The sequence below is a fragment of the Nothobranchius furzeri genome, chromosome 15, assembly GCF_043380555.1.
Source record: "Nothobranchius furzeri strain GRZ-AD chromosome 15, NfurGRZ-RIMD1, whole genome shotgun sequence".
Lineage (NCBI taxonomy): Eukaryota > Metazoa > Chordata > Actinopteri > Cyprinodontiformes > Nothobranchiidae > Nothobranchius > Nothobranchius furzeri.
In genome coordinates, this window is record NC_091755.1 from 1712457 (window position 1) to 1735367 (window position 22911).

Genomic DNA, 22911 nt, shown 5'->3' on the forward strand with positions numbered 1-22911 from the left:
AAAGAAGTAGTCCAGTTACACCTTTGTGGGCTTATAACTTGGCTTCTGAATATCCTAGAGAGGTCAGGTTTGTTTTAGAGTACTCCAATTAACAGCCCCCATTACCACTAAAAGGAATGGAGTCATTAGCACTTATGGTTTTTAAATGGCACCCAGAATTATGTTGCACAAAGCACAATTTCACATCATTCTGGGTCCATTTGTGTGAAAACAAGGTCCAATCAGGCTGAAACGTTACAGGAAGGTAGAATCTATTGAGTTGTAAGTGATCTGAACGTTTCATGATGATCACACATTCCTATAGGGTATCAAACCATGTCCCAAAGGTCACCAGATCTGGTGTAAATTTAAAGAAGTAGTCCAGTTACACATTTGTGGGCTTATAACTTGGCTTCTGAATGTCCTAGAGAGATCAGGATTGTTTTAGTGTACTCCAATCAACAGCCCCTACAACCACAAAAAGGAATGGAGTCAATAGCACTTATGGTTTGTAAATGGCACCCAGAATTATGTTGCACGAAGCACAATTTCACATCATTCTGGGTCCATTTGTGTGAAAACAAGGTCCAATCAGGCTGAAACGTTACAAGAAGGTAGAATCTATTGAGTTGTAATTGATCTGAACGTTTCAAGATGATCGCAATTTCCTAAGGGGGTCAAACCATGTCCCAAAGGTCACCGGATCTGGTGTCAATTTAAAGAAGTAGTCCAGTTACACATTTGTGGGCTTATAACTTGGCTTCTGAATGTCCTAGAGAGATCAGGTTTGTTTTAATGTACTCCAACCAACAGCCCCTACAACCACAAAAAGGAATGGAGTCATTAGCACTTATGGTTTGTAAATGGCACCCAGAATTATGTTGCACGAAGCACAATTTCACATCATTCTGGGTTCATTTGTGTGAAAACAAGGTCCAATCAGGCTGAAACGTTACAGGAAGGTAGAATCTATTGAGTTGTAAGTGATCTGAACGTTTCATGATGATAGCCCTTTCCTAAGGGGGTCAAACCATGTCCCAAAGGTCACCGGATCTGGTGTCAATTTAAAGAAGTAGTCCAGTTACACATTTGTGGGCTTATAACTTGGCTTCTGAATTTCCTAGAGAGATCAGGTTTGTTTTAATGTACTCCAATCAACAGCCCCTACAACCACAAAAAGGAATGGAGTCATTAGCACTTATGGTTTTTAAATGGCACCCAGAATTATGTTGCACGAAGCACAATTTCACATCATTCTGGGTTCATTTGTGTGAAAACAAGGTCCAATCAGGCTGAAACGTTACAGGAAGGTAGAATCTATTGAGTTGTAAGTGATCTGAACGTTTCATGATGATAGCCCTTTCCTAAGGGGGTCAAACCATGTCCCAAAGGTCACCGGATCTGGTGTCAATTTAAAGAAGTAGTCCCTTTACACATTTGTGGGCTTATAACTTGGCTTCTGAATGTCCTAGAGAGATCAGGTTTGTTTTAGTATACTCCAATCAACAGCCCCTACAACCACAAAAAGGAATGGAGTCATTAGCACTTATGGTTTTTAAATGGCACCCAGAATTATGTTGCACGAAGCACAATTTCACATCATTCTGGGTTCATTTGTGTGAAAACAAGGTCCAATCAGGCTGAAACGTTACAGGAAGGTAGAATCTATTGAGTTGTAAGTGATCTGAACGTTTCATGATGATAGCCCTTTCCTAAGGGGGTCAAACCATGTCCCAAAGGTCACCGGATCTGGTGTCAATTTAAAAAAGTAGTCCAGTTACACATTTGTGGGCTTATAACTTGGCTTCTGAATGTCCTAGAGAGATCAGGTTTGTTTTAATGTACTCCAACCAACAGTCCCTACAACCACAAAAAGGAATGGAGTCATTAGCACTTATAGTTTGTAAATGGCACCCAGAATTATGTTGCACGAAGCACAATTTTACATCATTCTGGGTCCATTTGTGTGAAAACAAGGTCCAATCAGGCTGAAACGTTACAAGAAGGTAGAATCTATTGAGTTGTAAGTGATCTGAACATTTCAAGATGATCGCACATTCCTATAGGGGGTAAAACCATGTCCCAAAGGTCACCGGGCCTGGTGTCACTTTAAAGAAGTAGTCCAGTTACACCTTTGTGGGCTTATAACTTGGCTTCTGAATATCCTAGAGAGGTCAGGTTTGTTTTAGAGTACTCCAATTAACAGCCCCCATTACCACTAAAAGGAATGGAGTCATTAGCACTTATGGTTTTTAAAGGGCACCCTAAATTATGTTTCACGAAGCACAATTTCACATCATTCTGGGTTCATTTGTGTGAAAACAAGGTCCAATCAGGCTGAAACGTTACAGGAAGGTAGAATCTATTGAGTTGTAAGTGATCTGAACGTTTCATGATGATAGCCCTTTCCTAAGGGGGTCAAACCATGTCCCAAAGGTCACCGGATCTGGTGACAATTTAAACAAGTAGTCCAGTTACACATTTGTGGGCTTATAACTTGGCTTCTGAATGTCCTAGAGAGATCAGGTATGTTTTAGTATACTCCAATCAACAGCCCCAAGAACCACAAAAAGGAATGGAGTCATTAGCACTTATGGTTTGTAAATGGCACCCAGAATTATTTTGCACGAAGCACAATTTCACATCATTCTGGGTTCATTTGTGTGAAAACAAGGTACAATCAGGCTGAAACGTTACAGGAAGGTAGAATCTATTGAGTTGTAAGTGATCTGAACGTTTCATGATGATAGCACTTTCCTAAGGGGGTCAAACCATGTCCCAAAGAACACCGGATCTGGTGTCAATTTAAAGAAGTAGTCCAGTTACACGTTTGTGGGCTTATAACTTGGCTTCTGAATGTCCAAGAGAGATCAGGTTTGTTTTAATGTACTCCAACCAACAGCCCCTACAACCACAAAAAGGAATGGAGTCATTAGCACTTATAGTTTGTAAATGGCACCCAGAATTATGTTGCACGAAGCACAATTTCACATCATTCTGGGTTCATTTGTGTGAAAACAAGGTACAATCAGGCTGAAACGTTACAGGAAGGTAGAATCTATTGAGTTGTAAGTGAGCTGAACGTTTCATGATGATAGCACTTTCCTAAGGGGGTCAAACCATGTCCCAAAGGTCACCGGATCTGGTGTCAATTTAAAGAATTAGTCCAGTTACACATTTGTGGGCTTATAACTTGGCTTCTGAATGTCCTAGAGAGATCAGGTTTGTTATAGTATACTCCAATCAACAGCCCCTACAACCACAAAAAGGAATGGAGTCATTAGCACTTATGGTTTGTAAATGGCACCCAGAATCATGTTGCACGAAGCACAATTTCACATCATTCTGGGTCCATTTGTGTGAAAACAAGGTCCAATCAGGCTGAAACGTTACAAGAAGGTAGAATCTATTGAGTTGTAAGTGATTTGAACATTTCAAAATGATCGCACATTCCTATAGGGGGTAAAACCATGTCCCAAAGGTCACCGGGCCTGGTGTCACTTTAAAGAAGTAGTCCAGTTACACCTTTGTGGGCTTATAACTTGGCTTCTGATTATCCTAGAGAGGTCAGGTTTGTTTTAGAGTACTCCAATTAACAGCCCCCATTACCACAAAAAGGAATGGAGTCATTAGCACTTATGGTTTTTAAATGGCACCCAGAATTATGTTGCACGAAGCACAATTTCACATCATTCTGGGTTCATTTCTGTGAAAACAAGGTCCAATCAGGCTGAAACGTTACAGGAAGGTAGAATCTATTGAGTTGTAAGTGATCTGAACGTTCCATGATGATAGCCCTTTCCTAAGGGGGTCAAACCATGTCCCAAAGGTCACCGGATCTGGTGTCAATTTAAAGAAGTAGTCCCTTTACACATTTGTGGGCTTATAACTTGGCTTCTGAATGTCCTAGAGAGATCAGGTTTGTTTTAGTATACTCCAATCAACAGCCCCTACAACCACAAAAAGGAATGGAGTCATTAGCACTTATGGTTTTTAAATGGCACCCAGAATTATGTTGCACGAAGCACAATTTCACATCATTCTGGGTTCATTTGTGTGAAAACAAGGTCCAATCAGGCTGAAACGTTACAGGAAGGTAGAATCTATTGAGTTGTAAGTGATCTGAACGTTTCATGATGATAGCCCTTTCCTAAGGGGGTCAAACCATGTCCCAAAGGTCACCGGATCTGGTGTCAATTTAAAGAAGTAGTCCAGTTACACATTTGTGGGCTTATAACTTGGCTTCTGAATTTCCTAGAGAGATCAGGTTTGTTTTAATGTACTCCAATCAACAGCCCCTACAACCACAAAAAGGAATGGAGTCATTAGCACTTATGGTTTTTAAATGGCACCCAGAATTATGTTGCACGAAGCACAATTTCGCATCATTCTGGGTTCATTTGTGTGAAAACAAGGTCCAATCAGGCTGAAACGTTACAGGAAGGTAGAATCTATTGAGTTGTAAGTGATCTGAACGTTTCATGATGATAGCCCTTTCCTAAGGGGGTCAAACCATGTCCCAAAGGTCACCGGATCTGGTGTCAATTTAAAGAAGTAGTCCCTTTACACATTTGTGGGCTTATAACTTGGCTTCTGAATGTCCTAGAGAGATCAGGTTTGTTTTAGTATACTCCAATCAACAGCCCCTACAACCACAAAAAGGAATGGAGTCATTAGCACTTATGGTTTTTAAATGGCACCCAGAATTATGTTGCACGAAGCACAATTTCACATCATTCTGGGTTCATTTGTGTGAAAACAAGGTCCAATCAGGCTGAAACGTTACAGGAAGGTAGAATCTATTGAGTTGTAAGTGATCTGAACGTTTCATGATGATAGCCCTTTCCTAAGGGGGTCAAACCATGTCCCAAAGGTCACCGGATCTGGTGTCAATTTAAAAAAGTAGTCCAGTTACACATTTGTGGGCTTATAACTTGGCTTCTGAATGTCCTAGAGAGATCAGGTTTGTTTTAATGTACTCCAGCCAACAGTCCCTACAACCACAAAAAGGAATGGAGTCATTAGCACTTATAGTTTGTAAATGGCACCCAGAATTATGTTGCACGAAGCACAATTTCACATCATTCTGGGTCCATTTGTGTGAAAACAAGGTCCAATCAGGCTGAAACGTTACAAGAAGGTAGAATCTATTGAGTTGTAAGTGATCTGAACGTTTCATGATGATCACACATTCCTATAGGGGGTCAAACCATGTCCCAAAGGTCACCGGGCCTGGTGTCACTTTAAAGAAGTAGTCCAATTACACCTTTGAGGGCTTATAACTTGGCTTCTGAATGTCCTAGAGAGATCAGGTTTGTTTTAGTGTACTCCAATCAACAGCCCCTACAACCTCAAAAAGGAATGGAGTCATTGGCACTTATGGTTTTTAAATGGCACCCAGAATTATGTTGCACGAAGCACAATTTCACATCATTCTGGGTCCATTTGTGTGAAAACAAGGTCCAATCAGGCTGAAACGTTACAAGAAGGTAGAATCTATTGAGTTGTAAGTGATCTGAACATTTCAAGATGATCGCACATTCCTATAGGGGGTAAAACCATGTCCCAAAGGTCACCGGGCCTGGTGTCACTTTAAAGAAGTAGTCCAGTTACACCTTTTTGGGCTTATAACTTGGCTTCTGAATATCCTAGAGAGGTCAGGTTTGTTTTAGAGTACTCCAATTAACAGCCCCCATTACCACTAAAAGGAATGGAGTCATTAGCACTTATGGTTTTTAAAGGGCACCCTGAATTATGTTGCACGAAGCACAATTTCACATCATTCTGGGTTCATTTGTGTGAAAACAAGGTCCAATCAGGCTGAAACGTTACAGGAAGGTAGAATCTATTGAGTTGTAAGTGATCTGAACATTTCAAGATGATCGCACATTCCTATAGGGGGTAAAACCATGTCCCAAAGGTCACCGGGCCTGGTGTCACTTTAAAGAAGTAGTCCAGTTACACCTTTTTGGGCTTATAACTTGGCTTCTGAATATCCTAGAGAGGTCAGGTTTGTTTTAGAGTACTCCAATTAACAGCCCCCATTACCACTAAAAGGAATGGAGTCATTAGCACTTATGGTTTTTAAAGGGCACCCTGAAATATGTTGCACGAAGCACAATTTCACATCATTCTGGATTCATTTGTGTGAAAACAAGGTCCAATCAGGCTGAAACGTTACAGGAAGGTAGAATCTATTGAGTTGTAAGTGATCTGAACGTTTCATGATGATAGCCCTTTCCTAAGGGGGTCAAACCATGTCCCAAAGTTTACCGGATCTGGTGTCAATTTAAACAAGTAGTCCAGTTACACATTTGTGGGCTTATACCTTGGCTTCTGAATGTCCTAGAGAGATCAGGTATGTTTTAGTATACTCCAATCAACAGCCCCAAGAACCACAAAAAGGAATGGAGTCATTAGCACTTATGGTTTGTAAATGGCACCCAGAATTATTTTGCACGAAGCACAATTTCACATCATTCTGGGTTCATTTGTGTGAAAACAAGGTACAATCAGGCTGAAACGTTACAGGAAGGTAGAATCTATTGAGTTGTAAGTGATCTGAACGTTTCATGATGATAGCACTTTCCTAAGGGGGTCAAACCATGTCCCAAAGGTCACCGGATCTGGTGTCAATTTAAAGAAGTAGTCCAGTTACACGTTTGTGGGCTTATAACTTGGCTTCTGAATGTCCAAGAGAGATCAGGTTTGTTTTAATGTACTCCAACCAACAGCCCCTACAACCACAAAAAGGAATGGAGTCATTAGCACTTATAGTTTGTAAATGGCACCCAGAATTATGTTGCACGAAGCACAATTTCACATCATTCTGGGTCCATTTGTGTGAAAACAAGGTTCAATCAGGCTGAAACGTTACAAGAAGGTAGAATCTATTGAGTTGTAAGTGATCTGAACGTTTCATGATGATCGCACATTCCTATAGGGGGTCAAACCATGTCCCAAAGGTCACCGGGCCTGGTGTCACTTTAAAGAAGTAGTCCAATTACACCTTTGAGGGCTTATAACTTGGCTTCTGAATGTCCTAGAGAGATCAGGTTTGTTTTAGTGTACTCCAATCAACAGCCCCTACAACCTCAAAAAGGAATGGAGTCATTAGCACTTATGGTTTTTAAATGGCACCCAGAATTATGTTGCACGAAGCACAATTTCACATCATTCTGGGTCCATTTGTGTGAAAACAAGGTCCAATCAGGCTGAAACGTTACAAGAAGGTAGAATCTATTGAGTTGTAATCTATATGAACATTTCATGATGATCGCACATTCCTATAGGGGGTCAAACCATGCCCCAAAGGTCACCGGGCCTGGTGTCACTTTAAAGAAGTAGTCCAGTTACACCTTTGTGGGCTTATAACTTGGCTTCTGAATATCCTAGAGAGGTCAGGTTTGTTTTAGAGTACTCCAAGTAACAGCCCCCATTACCACTAAAAGGAGTGGAGTCATTAGCACTTATGGTTTGTAAATGGCACCCAGAATTATGTTGCACGAAGCACAATTTCACATCATTCTGGGTCCATTTGTGTGAAAACAAGGTCCAATCAGGCTGAAACGTTACAAAAAGGTAGATTCTATTGAGTTGTAAGTGATCTGAACGTTTCAAGATGATCGCACATTCCTATAGGGGGTCAAACCATGTCCCAAAGGTCACCGGGCCTGGTGTCACTTTAAAGAAGTAGTCCAGTTACACCTTAGTGGGCTTATAACTTGGCTTCTGAATATCCTAGAGAGGTCAGGTTTGTTTTAGAGTACTCCAATTAACAGCCCCCATTACCACTAAAAGGAATGGAGTCATTAGCACTTATGGTTTTTAAATGGCACCCAGAATTATGTTGCACAAAGCACAATTTCACATCATTCTGGGTCCATTTGTGTGAAAACAAGGTCCAATCAGGCTGAAACGTTACAGGAAGGTAGAATCTATTGAGTTGTAAGTGATCTGAACGTTTCATGATGATCACACATTCCTATAGGGTATCAAACCATGTCCCAAAGGTCACCAGATCTGGTGTAAATTTAAAGAAGTAGTCCAGTTACACATTTGTGGGCTTATAACTTGGCTTCTGAATGTCCTAGAGAGATCAGGATTGTTTTAGTGTACTCCAATCAACAGCCCCTACAACCACAAAAAGGAATGGAGTCAATAGCACTTATGGTTTGTAAATGGCACCCAGAATTATGTTGCACGAAGCACAATTTCACATCATTCTGGGTCCATTTGTGTGAAAACAAGGTCCAATCAGGCTGAAACGTTACAAGAAGGTAGAATCTATTGAGTTGTAATTGATCTGAACGTTTCAAGATGATCGCAATTTCCTAAGGGGGTCAAACCATGTCCCAAAGGTCACCGGATCTGGTGTCAATTTAAAGAAGTAGTCCAGTTACACATTTGTGGGCTTATAACTTGGCTTCTGAATGTCCTAGAGAGATCAGGTTTGTTTTAATGTACTCCAACCAACAGCCCCTACAACCACAAAAAGGAATGGAGTCATTAGCACTTATGGTTTGTAAATGGCACCCAGAATTATGTTGCACGAAGCACAATTTCACATCATTCTGGGTCCATTTGTGTGAAAACAAGGTCCAATCAGGCTGAAACATTACAAGAAGGTAGAATCTATTGAGTTGTAAGTGATCTGAACGTTTCATGATGATTGCACATTCCTATAGGGGGTCAAACCATGTCCCAAAGGTCAACGGGCCTGGTGTCACTTTAAAGAAGTAGTCCAGTTACACCTTTGTGGGCTTATAACTTGGCTTCTGAATATCCTAGAGAGGTCAGGTTTGTTTTAGAGTACTCCAATTAAGAGCCCCCATTACCCCAAAAAGGAATGGAGTCATTAGCACTTATGGTTTTTAAATGGCACCCAGAATTATGTTGCACAAAGCACAATTTCACATCATTCTGGGTTAATTTGTATGAAAACAAGGTCCAATCAGGCTGAAACGTTACAGGAAGGTAGAATCTATTGAGTTGTAAGTGATCTGAACGTTTCATGATGATAGCACTTTCCTAAGGGGGTCAAACCATGTCCCAAAGGTCACCGGATCTGGTGTCAATTTAAAGAAGTAGTCCAGTTACACATTTGTGGGCTTATAACTTGGCTTCTGAATGTCCTAGAGAGATCAGGTTTGTTTTAATGTACTCCAATCAACAGCCCCTACAACCACAAAAAGGAATGGAGTCATTAGCACTTATGGTTTGTAAATGGCACCCAGAATTATGTTGCACGAAGCACAATTTCACATCATTCTGGGTCCATTTGTGTGAAAACAAGGTCCAATCAGGCTGAAACGTTACAAGAAGGTAGAATCTACTTAGTTGTAAGTGATCTGAACGTTTCATGATGATCGCAAATTACTATAGGGGGTAAAATCATGTCCCAAAGGTCACCGGGCCTGGTGTCACTTTAAAGAAGTAGTCCAGTTACACATTTGTGAGCTTATAACTTGGCTTCTGAATATCATAGAGAGGCCAGGTTTGTTTTAGAGTACTCCAATCAACAGCCCCTACAACCACAAAAATGAATGGAGTCATTAGCACTTATGGTTTGTAAATGGCACCCAGAATTATGTTGCACGAAGCACAATTTCACATCATTCTGGGTCCATTTGTGTGAAAACAAGGTCCAATCAGGCTGAAACGTTACAAGAAGGTAGAATCTATTGAGTTGTAAGTGATCTGAACGTTTCATGATGATCGCACATTCCTATAGGGGGTCAAACCAGGTCCCAAAGGTCACCGGGCCTGGTGTCACTTTAAAGAAGTAGTCCAGTTACACCTTTGTGGGCTTATAACTTGGCTTCTGAATGTCCTAGAGAGGTCAGGTTTGTTTTAGTGTACTCCAATCAACAGTCCCTACAACCACAAAAAGGAATGGAGTCATTAGCACTTATGGTTTGTAAATGGCACCCAGAATTTTGTTGCACGAAGCACAATTTCACATCATTCTGGGTCCATTTGTGTGAAAACAAGGTCCAATCAGGCTGAAACGTTACAAGAAGGTAGAATCTACTGAGTTGTAAGTGATCTGAACGTTTCATGATGATCGCACATTACTATAGGGGGTAAAATCATGTCCCAAAGGTCACCGGGCCTGGTGTCACTTTAAAGAAGTAGTCCAGTTACACATTTGTGGGCTTATAACTTGGCTTCTGAATGTCCTAGAGAGATCAGGTTTGTTTTAATGTACTCCAATCAAGAGACCCTACAAACACAAAAAGGAATGGAGTCATTAGCACTTATGGTTTGTAAATGGCACCCAGAATTATGTTGCACGATTCACAATTTCACATCATTCTGGGTCCATTTGTGTGAAAACAAGGTCCAATCAGGCTGAAACGCTACAAGAAGGTAGAATCTATTGAGTTGTAAGTGATCTGAACGTTTCAAGATGATCGCACATTCCTATAGGGGGTAAAACCATTTCCCAAAGGTCACCGGGCCTGGTGTCACTTTAAAGAAGTAGTCCAGTTACACCTTTGTGGGCTTATAACATGGCTTCTGAATGTCCTAGAAAGATCAGGTTTGTTTTAATGTACTCCAATCAACAGCCCCTACAACCACAAAAAGGAATGGAGATATTAGCACTTACAAACTAACCTCTCTAGGACATTCAGAAGCCAAGTTATAAGCCCACAAAGGTGTAACTGGACTACTACTTTAAAGTGACACCAGGCCCGGTGACCATTGGGACATGGTTTTACCCCCTATAGGAATGTGCGATCATCTTGAAACATTCAGATCACTTACAACTCAATAGAATCTACCTTCTTGTAGCGTTTCAGCCTGATTGGACCTTGTTTTCACACAAATGGACCCAGAATGATGTGAAATTGTGCTTCGTGCAACATAATTCTGGGTGCCATTTACAAACCATAAGTGCTAATGACTCCATTCCTTTTTGTGGTTGTAGGGGCTGTTGATTGGAGTACACTAAAACAAACCTGATCTCTCTAGGACATTCAGAAGCCAAGTTATAAGCCCACAAATGTGTAACTGGACTACTTCTTTAAAATGACACCAGATCCGGTGACTTTTGGGACATGGTTTGACCCCCTTAGGAAAGTGCTATCATCATGAAACGTTCAGATCACTTGCAACTCAATAGATTCTACCTTCCTGTAACGTTTCAGCCTGATTGGACCTTGTTTTCACACAAATGAACCCAGAATGATGTGAAATTGTGCTTCGTGCAACATAATTCTGGGTGCCATTTACAAACCATAAGTGCTAATGACTCCATTCCTTTTTGTGGTTGTAGGGGCTGTTGATTGGAGAACACTAAAACAAACCTAACCTCTCTAGGACATTCAGAAGCCAAGTTATAAGCCAACAAAGGTGTAACTGGACTACTTCTTTAAAGTGACACCAGGCCCGGTGACCTTTGGGACATGGTTTTACCCCCTTAGGAAAGTGCTATCATCATGAAACGTTCAGATCACTTACAACTCAATAGATTCTACCTTCTTGTAGCGTTTCAGCCTGATTGGACCTTGTTTTCACACAAATGGACCCAGAATGATGTGAAATTGTGCTTCATGCAACATAATTCTGGGTGTCATTTACAAACCTTAAGTGCTAATGACTCCATTCCTTTTTGTGGTTGTAGGGGCTGTTGATTGGAGTACACTAAAACAAACCTGATCTCTCTAGGACATTCAGAAGCCAAATTATAAGCCCACAAATGTGTAACTGGACTACTTCTTTAAATTGACACCAGATCCGGTGACCTTTGGGACATGGTTTGACCCCCTTAGGAAAGTGCTATCATCATGAAACGTTCAGATCACTTACAACTCAATAGATTCTACCTTCCTGTAACGTTTCAGCCTGATTGGACCTTGTTTTCATACAAATGGACCCAGAATGATGTGAAATTGTGCTTCGTGCAACATAATTCTAGGTGCCATTTACAAACCATAAGTGCTAATGACTCCATTCCTTTTTGTGGTTGTAGGGGCTGTTGATTGGAGTACACTAAAACAAACCTGACCTCTCTAGGACATTCAGAAGCCAAGTTATAAGCCCACAAATGTGTAACTGGACTACTTCTTTAAAGTGACACCAGATCCGGTGACATTTGGGACATGGTTTGACCCTCTTAGGAAAGTGCTATCATCATGAAACGTTCAGATCACTTACAACTCAATAGATTCTACCTTCCTGTAACGTTTCAGCCTGATTGGACCTTGTTTTCACACAAATGAACCCAGAATGATGTGAAATTGTGCTTCGTGCAACATAATTCTGGGTGCCATTTAAAAACCATAAGTGCTAATGACTCCATTCCTTTTTGGGGTAATGGGGGCTGTTAATTGGAGTACGCTAAAACAAACCTGATCTCTCTAGGACATTCATAAGCCAAGTTATAAGCCCACAAATGTGTAACTGGACTACTTCTTTAAATTGACACCAGTTCCGGTGACCTTTGGGACATGGTTTGACCCCATTAGGAAAGTGCTATCATCATGAAACGTTCAGATCACTTACAACTCAGTAGATTCTACCTTCCTGTAACGTTTCAGCCTGATTGGACCTTGTTTTCACACAAATGAACCCAGAATGATGTGAAATTGTGCTTCGTGCAACATAATTCTGGGTGCCATTTACAAACCATAAGTGCTATTATCTCCATTCCTTTTTGTGGTTGTAGGGGCTGTTGATTGGAGTACATTAAAACAAACCTGATCTCTCTAGGACATTCAGAAGCCATGTTATAAGCCCACAAATGTGTAACTGGACTGCTTCTTTAAATTAACACCAGATCCGGTGACCTTTGGGACATGGTTTGACCCCATTAGGAAAGTGCTATCATCATGAAACTTTCAGATCACTTACAACTCAGTAGATTCTACCTTCCTGTAACGTTTCAGCCTGATTGGACCTTGTTTTCACACAAATGAACCCAGAATGATGTGAAATTGTGCTTCGTGCAACATAATTCTGGGTGCCATTTACAAACCATAAGTGCTTATATCTCCATTCCTTTTTGTGGTTGTAGGGGCTGTTGATTGGAGTACATTAAAACAAACCTGATCTTTCTAGGACATTCAGAAGCCATGTTATAAGCCCACAAACGTGTAACTGGACTACTTCTTTAAAGTGACACCAGGCCCGGTGACCTTTGGGAAATGGTTTTACCCCCTATAGGAATGTGCGATCATCTTGAAACGTTCAGATCACTTACAACTCAATAGATTCTACCTTCTTGTAGCGTTTCAGCCTGATTGGACCTTGTTTTCACACAAATGGACCCAGAATGATGTGAAATTGTGAATCGTGCAACATAATTCTGGGTGCCATTTACAAACCATAAGTGCTAATGACTCCATTCCTTTTTGTGTTTGTAGGGTCTCTTGATTGGAGTACATTAAAACAAACCTGATCTCTCTAGGACATTCAGAAGCCAAGTTATAAGCCCACAAATGTCTAACTGGACTACTTCTTTAAATTGACACCAGATCCGGTGACCTTTGGGACATGGTTTGACCCCCTTAGGAAAGTGCTATCATCATGAAACGTTCAGATCACTTACAACTCAATAGATTCTACCTTCCTGTAACGTTTCAGCCTGATTGGACCTTGTTTTCACACAAAATGAACCCAGAATGATGTGAAATTGTGCTTCGTGCAACATAATTCTGGGTGCCATTTAAAAACCATAAGTGCTAATGACTCCATTCCTTTTTGTGGTTGTAGGGTATGTTGATTGGAGTATACTAAAACAACCCTGATCTCTCTAGGGCATTCAGAAGCCAAGTTATAAGCCCACAAATGAGTAACTGGATTACTTCTTTAAATTGACACCAGATCCGGTGACCTTTGGGACATGGGTAGACCCCCTTGGGAAAGTGCTATCATCATGAAACGTTCAGATCACTTACAACTCAATAGATTCTACCTTCCTGTAAGGTGTCAGCCTGATTGGACCTTGTTTTCACACAAATGAACCCAGAATGATGTGAAATTGTGCTTCGTGCAACATAATTGTGGGTGCCATTTAAAAACCATAAGTGCTAATGTCTCCATTCCTTTTTGTGGTTCTAGGGGCTGTTGATTGGAGTACACTAAAACAAACCTGATCGCTCTAGGACATTCAGAAGCCAAGTTATAAGCCCACAAATGTGTAACTGGACTACTTCTTTAAATTGACGCCAGATCCGCTGACCTTTGAGACATGGTTTGACCCCCTTAGGAAAGTGCTATCATCATGAAACCTTCAGATCACATACAACTCAATAGATTCTACCTTCATGTAACGTTTCAGCCTGATTGGACCTTGTTTTCACACAAATGAACCCAGAATGATGTGAAATTGTGCTTCGTGCAACATAATTCTGGGTGCCATTTACAAACCATAAGTGCTAATGACTCCATTCCTTTTGTGGTTGTAGGGGCTGTTGATTGGAGTACACTAAAACAAACCTGATCTCTGTAGGACATTCAGAAGCCAAGTTATAAGCCCACAAATGTGTAACTGGACTACTTCTTTAAATTGACACCAGATCCGGTGACCTTTGGGACATGGTTTGATCCCCTTAGGAAAGCACTATCATCATGAAACGTTCAGATCACTTACAACTAAATAGATTCTACCTTCCTGTAACGTTTCAGCCTGATTGGACCTTGTTTTCACACAAATGAACCCAGAATGATGTGAAATTGTGCTTCGTGCAACATAATTCTGGGTGCCATTTACAAACCATAAGTGCTAATGACTCCATTCCTTTTTGTGGTTGTAGGGGCTGTTGATTGGAGTACACTAAAACACACCTAACCTCTCTAGGACATTCAGAAGCCAAGTTATAAGCCCACAAAGGTGTAACTGGACTACTTCTTTAAAGTGACACCAGGCCCGGTGACCTTTGGGACATGGTTTTACCCCCTATAGGAATGTGCGATCATCTTGAAATGTTCAGATCACTTACAACTCAATAGATTCTACCTTCTTGTAGCGTTTCAGCCTGATTGGACCTTGTTTTCACACAAATGGACCCAGAATGATGTGAAATTGTGCTTCGTGCAACATAATTCTGGGTGCCATTTACAAACCATAAGTGCTAATGACTCCATTCCTTTTTGTGGTTGTAGGGGCTGTTGATTGGAGTACACTAAAACAAACCTGATCTCTCTAGGACATTCAGAAGCCAAGTTATAAGCCCACAAATGTGTAACTGGACTACTTCTTTAAATTGACACCAGATCCGGTAATCTTTGGGACATGGTTTGACCCCCTTAGGAAAGTGCTATCATCATGAAACGTTCAGATCACTTACAACTCAATAGATTCTACCTTCCTGTAACGTTTCAGCCTGATTGGACCTTGTTTTCACACAAATGAACCCAGAATGATGTGAAATTGTGCTTCGTGCAACATAATTCTGGGTGCCATTTAAAAAACCATAAGTGCTAATGTCTCCATTCCTTTTTGTGGTTGTAGGGGCTGTTGATTGGAGTACACTAAAGCAAACCTGATCGCTCTAGGACATTCAGAAGCCAAGTTTTAAGCCCACAAATGTGTAACTGGACTACTTCTTTAAATTGACACCAGATCCGGTGACCTTTGGGACATTGTTTGACCCCCTTAGGAAAGTGCTATCATCGTGAAACGTTCAGATCACTTACAACTAAATAGATTCTACCTTCCTGTAACGTTTCAGCCTGATTGGACCTTGTTTTCACACAAATGAACCCAGAATGATGTGAAATTGTGCTTCGTGCAACATAATTCTGGGTGCCATTTACAAACCATAAATGCTAATGACTCCATTCCTTTTTGTGGTTGTAGGGTCTGTTGATTGGAGTACATTAAAACAAACCTGATCTCTCTAGGACATTCAGAAGCCAAGTTATAAGCCCACAAATGTGTAACTGGACTACTTCTTTAAATTGACACCAGATCCGGTGACCTTTGGGACATGGTTTGATCCCCTTAGGAAAGTGCTATCATCATGAAACGTTCAGATCACTTACAACTCAATAGATTCTAACTTCCTGTAACGTTTCAGCCTGATTGGACCTTGTTTTCACACAAATGGACCCAGAATCATGTGAAATTGTGCCTCGTGCAACATAATTCTGGGTGCCATTTAAAAACCATAAGTGCTAATGACTCCATTCCTTTTTGTGGTTGTAGGGGCTGTTAATTGGAGTATACTAAAACAAACCTGATCTCTCTAGGACATTCAGAAGCCACGTTATAAGCCCACAAATGTGTAACTGGACTACTTCTTTAAATTGACACCAGATCCGGTGACCTTTGGGACATGGTTTGACCCCCTTAGGAAAGTGCTATCATCATGAAACGTTCAGATCACTTACAACTCAATAGATTCTAACTTCCTGTAACGTTTCAGCCTGATTGGACCTTGTTTTCACACAAATGAACCCAGAATGATGTGAAAGTGTGCTTCGTGCAACATAATTCTGGGTGCCATTTAAAAACCATAAGTGCTAAGGACTCCATTCCTCTTTGGGGTAATGGGGGCTGTTAACTGGAGTACTCTAAAACAAACCTGACCTCTCTAGGATATTCAGAAGCCAAGTTATAAGCCCACAAATGTGTAACTGGACTACTTCTTTAAAGTGACACCAGGCCCGGTGACCTTTGGGACATGGTTTGACTCCCTATAGGAATGTGCGATCATCATGAAACGTTCAGATCACTTACAACTCAATAGATTCTACCTTCTTGTAACGTTTCAGCCTGATTGGACCTTGTTTTCACACAAATGAACCCAGAATGAAGTGAAATTGTGCTTCGTGCAACATAATTCTGGGTGCCGTTTAAAAACCATAAGTGCTAATGACTCCATTCCTTTTTGTGGTTGTAGGGTATGTTGATTGGAGTATACTAAAACAACCCTGATCTCTCTAGGGCATTCAGAAGCCAAGTTATAAGCCCACAAATGAGTAACTGGATTACTTCTTTAAATTGACACCAGATCCGGTGACCTTTGGGACATGGGTAGACCCCCTTGGGAAAGTGCTATCATCATGAAACGTTCAGATCACTTACAACTCAATAGATTCTACCTTCCTGTAAGGTGTCAGCCTGATTGGACCTTGTTTTCACACAAATGAACCCAGAATGATGTGAAATTGTGCTTCGTGCAACATAATTCTGGGTGCCATTTAAAAACCATAAGTGCTAATGTCTCCATTCCTTTTTGTGGTTCTAGGGGCTGTTGATTGGAGTACACTAAAACAAACCTGATCGCTCTAGGACATTCAGAAGCCAAGTTATAAGCCCACAAATGTGTAACTGGACTACTTCTTTAAATTGACGCCAGATCCGCTGACCTTTGAGACATGGTTTGACCCCCTTAGGAAAGTGCTATCATCATGAAACCTTCAGATCACATACAACTCAATAGATTCTACCTTCATGTAACGTTTCAGCCTGATTGGACCTTGTTTTCACACAAATGAACCCAGAATGATGTGAAATTGTGCTTCGTGCAACATAACTCTGGGTGCCATTTACAAACCATAAGTGCTAATGACTCCATTCCTTTTGTGGTTGTAGGGGCTGTTGATTGGAGTACACTAAAACAAACCTGATCTCTGTAGGACATTCAGAAGCCAAGTTATAAGCCCACAAATGTGTAACTGGACTACTTCTTTAAATTGACACCAGATCCGGTGACCTTTGGGACATGGTTTGATCCCCTTAGGAAAGCACTATCATCATGAAACGTTCAGATCACTTACAACTAAATAGATTCTACCTTCCTGTAACGTTTCAGCCTGATTGGACCTTGTTTTCACACAAATGAACCCAGAATGATGTGAAATTGTGCTTCGTGCAACATAATTCTGGGTGCCATTTACAAACCATAAGTGCTAATGACTCCATTCCTTTTTGTGGTTGTAGGGGCTGTTGATTGGAGTACACTAAAACACACCTAACCTCTCTAGGATATTCAGAAGCCAAGTTATAAGCCCACAAAGGTGTAACTGGACTACTTCTTTAAAGTGACACCAGGCCCGGTGACCTTTGGGACATGGTTTTACCCCCTATAGGAATGTGCGATCATCTTGAAATGTTCAGATCACTTACAACTCAATAGATTCTACCTTCTTGTAGCGTTTCAGCCTGATTGGACCTTGTTTTCACACAAATGGACCCAGAATGATGTGAAATTGTGCTTCGTGCAACATAATTCTGGGTGCCATTTACAAACCATAAGTGCTAATGACTCCATTCCTTTTTGTGGTTGTAGGGGCTGTTGATTGGAGGACACTAAAACAAACCTGATCTCTCTAGGACATTCAGAAGCCAAGTTATAAGCCCACAAATGTGTAACTGGACTACTTCTTTAAATTGACACCAGATCCGGTAATCTTTGGGACATGGTTTGACCCCCTTAGGAAAGTGCTATCATCATGAAACGTTCAGATCACTTACAACTCAGTAGATTCTACCTTCCTGTAACGTTTCAGCCTGATTGGACCTTGTTTTCACACAAATGAACCCAGAATGATGTGAAATTGTGCTTCGTGCAACATAATTCTGGGTGCCATTTAAAAAACCATAAGTGCTAATGTCTCCATTCCTTTTTGTGGTTGTAGGGGCTGTTGATTGGAGTACACTAAAGCAAACCTGATCGCTCTAGGACATTCAGAAGCCAAGTTTTAAGCCCACAAATGTGTAACTGGACTACTTCTTTAAATTGACACCAGATCCGGTGACCTTTGGGACATTGTTTGACCCCCTTAGGAAAGTGCTATCATCGTGAAACGTTCAGATCACTTACAACTAAATAGATTCTACCTTCCTGTAACGTTTCAGCCTGATTGGACCTTGTTTTCACACAAATGAACCCAGAATGATGTGAAATTGTGCTTCGTGCAACATAATTCTGGGTGCCATTTACAAACCATAAATGCTAATGACTCCATTCCTTTTTGTGGTTGTAGGGTCTGTTGATTGGAGTACATTAAAACAAACCTGATCTCTCTAGGACATTCAGAAGCCAAGTTATAAGCCCACAAATGTGTAACTGGACTACTTCTTTAAATTGACACCAGATCCGGTGACCTTTGGGACATGGTTTGATCCCCTTAGGAAAGTGCTATCATCATGAAACGTTCAGATCACTTACAACTCAATAGATTCTAACTTCCTGTAACGTTTCAGCCTGATTGGACCTTGTTTTCACACAAATGGACCCAGAATCATGTGAAATTGTGCCTCATGCAACATAATTCTGGGTGCCATTTAAAAACCATAAGTGATAATGACTCCATTCCTTTTTGTGGTTGTAGGGGCTGTTAATTGGAGTATACTAAAACAAACCTGATCTCTCTAGGACATTCAGAAGCCACGTTATAAGCCCACAAATGTGTAACTGGACTACTTCTTTAAATTGACACCAGATCCGGTGACCTTTGGGACATGGTTTGACCCCCTTAGGAAAGTGCTATCATCATGAAACGTTCAGATCACTTACAACTCAATAGATTCTAACTTCCTGTAACGTTTCAGCCTGATTGGACCTTGTTTTCACACAAATGAACCCAGAATGATGTGAAAGTGTGCTTCGTGCAACATAATTCTGGGTGCCATTTAAAAACCATAAGTGCTAATGACTCCATTCCTCTTTGGGGTAATGGGGGCTGTTAACTGGAGTACTCTAAAACAAACCTGACCTCTCTAGGATATTCAGAAGCCAAGTTATAAGCCCACAAATGTGTAACTGGACTACTTCTTTAAAGTGACACCAGGCCCGGTGACCTTTGGGACATGGTTTGACTCCCTATAGGAATGTGCGATCATCATGAAACGTTCAGATCACTTACAACTCAATAGATTCTACCTTCTTGTAACGTTTCAGCCTGATTGGACCTTGTTTTCACACAAATGAACCCAGAATGAAGTGAAATTGTGCTTCGTGCAACATAATTCTGGGTGCCATTTACAAACCACAAGTGCTAATGACTCCATTCCTTTTTGTGGTTGTAGGGGCTGTTGATTGGAGTACACTAAAACAAACCTGATCTCTCTAGGACATTCAGAAGCCAAGTTATAAGCCCACAAATGTGTAACTGTACTACTTCTTTAAATTGACACCAGATCCGGTGACCTTTGGGACATGGTTTGACCCCCTTAGGAAAGTGCTATCATCATGAAACGTTCAGATCACTTACAACTCAATAGATTCTACCTTCTTGTAACGTTTCAGCCTGATTGGACCTTGTTTTCACACAAATGGACCCAGAATGATGTGAAATTGTGCTTCGTGCAACATAATTCTGGGTGCCATTTACAAACCATAAGTGCTAATGACTCCATTCCTTTTTGTGGTTGTAGGGGCTGTTGATTGGAGTACACTAAAACAAACCTGATCTCTCCAGGACATTCAGAAGCCAAGTTATAAGCCCACAAATGTGTAACTGGACTATTTCTTTAAAGTGACACCAGGCCCGGTGACCTTTGGGACATGGTTTGACCCCCTATAGGAATGTGCGATCATCATGAAACGTTCAGATCACTTACAACTCAATAGATTCTACCTTCTTGTAACGTTTCAGCCTGATTGGACCTTGTTTTCACACAAATTAACCCAGAATGATGTGAAATTGTGCTTCGTGCAACATAATTCTGGGGGCCATTTACAAACCATAAGTGCTAATGACTCCATTCCTTTTTGTGGTTGTAGGGGCTGTTGATTGGAGTACACTAAAACAAACCTAACCTCTCTAGGACATTCAGAAGCCAAGTTATAAGCCCACAAAGATGTAACTGGACTACTTCTTTAAAGTGACACCAGGCCCGGTGACCTTTGGGACATGGTTTTACCCCCTATAGGAATGTGCGATCATCTTGAAACGTTCAAATCACTTACAACTCAATAGATTCTACCTTCTTATAGCGTTTCAGCCTGATTGGACCTTGTTTTCACACAAATGGACCCAGAATGAAGTGAAATTGTGCTTCGTGCAACATAATTCTGGGTGACATTTACAAACCATAAGTGCTAATGACTCCATTCCTTTTTGTGGTTGTAGGGGCTGTTGATTGGAGTACACTAAAACAAACCTGATCTCTCTAGGACATTCAGAAGCCAAGTTATAAGCCCACAAATGTGTAACTGGACTACTTTAAATTGACACCAGATCCGGTGACCTTTGGGACATGGTTTGACCCCCTTAGGAAAGTGCTATCATCATGAAACGTTCAGATCACTTACAACTCAATAGATTCTACCTTCCTGTAACGTTTCTGCCTGACTGGACCTTGTTTTCACACAAATGAACCCAGAATGATGTGAAATTGTGCTTCGTGCAACATAATTCTGGGTGCCATTTACAAACCATAAGTGCTAATGACTCCATTCCTTTTTGTGGTTGTAGGGGCTGTTGCTTGGAGAACATTAAAACAAACCTGATCTCTCTAGGACATTCAGAAGTCAAGTTATAAGCCTACAAAGATGTAACTGGACTACTTCTTTAAAGTGACACCAGGCCCGGTGACCTTTGGGACATGGTTTTACCCCCTATAGGAATGTGCGATCATCTTGAAACGTTCAGATCACTTACAACTCAATAGATTCTACCTTCCTGTAACGTTTCAGCCTGATTGGACCTTGTTTTCACACAAATGGACCCAGAATGATGTGAAATTGTGCTTCGTGCAACATAATTCTTGGTGCCATTTAAGAACCATAAGTGCTAATGACTCCATTCCTTTTTGTGGTTGTAGGGGCTGTTGATTGGAGTACACTAAAACAACCCTGATCTCTCTAGGACATTCAGAAGCCAAGTTATAAGCCCACAAAGGTGTAACTGGACTACTTCTTTAAAGTGACACCAGGCCCGGTGACCTTTGGGACATGGTTTGACCCCCTATAGGAAAGTGCTATCATCATGAAACGTTCAGATCACTTACAACTCAATAGATTCTATCTTCCTGTAACGTTTCTGCCTGATTGGACCTTGTTTTCACACAAATGAACCCAGAATGATGTGAAATTTTGCTTCGTGCAACATAATTCTGGGTGCCATTTACAAACCATAAGTGCTAATGACTCCATTCCTTTTTGTGGTTGTAGGGGCTGTTGATTGGAGTACATTAAAACAAACCTGACCTCTCCAGGACATTCAGAAGCCAAGTTATAAGCCCACAAATGTGTAACTGGACTACTACTTTAAATTGACACCAGATCCGGTGACATTTGGGACATGGTTTGACCCCCTTAGGAAAGTGCTATCATCATGAAACGTTCAGATCACTTACAACTCAATAGATTCTACCTTCCTGTAACGTTTCAGCCTGATTGGACCTTGTTTTCACACAAATGAACCCAGAATGATGTGAAATTGTGCTTCGTGCAACATAATTCTGGGTGCCATTTAAAAACCATAAGTGCTAATGACTCCATTCCTTTTTGTGGTTGTAGGGGCTGTTGATTGGAGTATACTAAAACAAACCTGATCTCTCTAGGACATTCAGAAGCCAAGTTATAAGCCCACAAATGTGTAACTGGACTACTTCTTTAGACACCAGATCCGGTGACCTTTGGGACATGGTTTGACCCCCTTAGGGAAGTGCTATCATCATGAAACATTCAGATCACTTACAATTTAATAGATTCTACAATTCCTGTAATGTTTCAGCCTGATTGGACCTTGTTTTCACACAAATGGACCCATAATGATGTGAAATTGTGCTTCGTGCAACATAATTCTGGGTGCCATTTACAAACCATAAGTGCTAATGACTCCATTCCTTTTTGTGGTTGTAGGGGCTGTTGATTGGAGTACACTAAAACAAACCTGATCTCTCTAGGACATTCAGAAGCCAAGTTATAAGCCCACATATGTGTAACTGGACTACTTCTTTAAATTGACACCAGATCCAGTGACCTTTGGGACATGGTTTGACCCCCTTAGGAAAGTGCTATCATC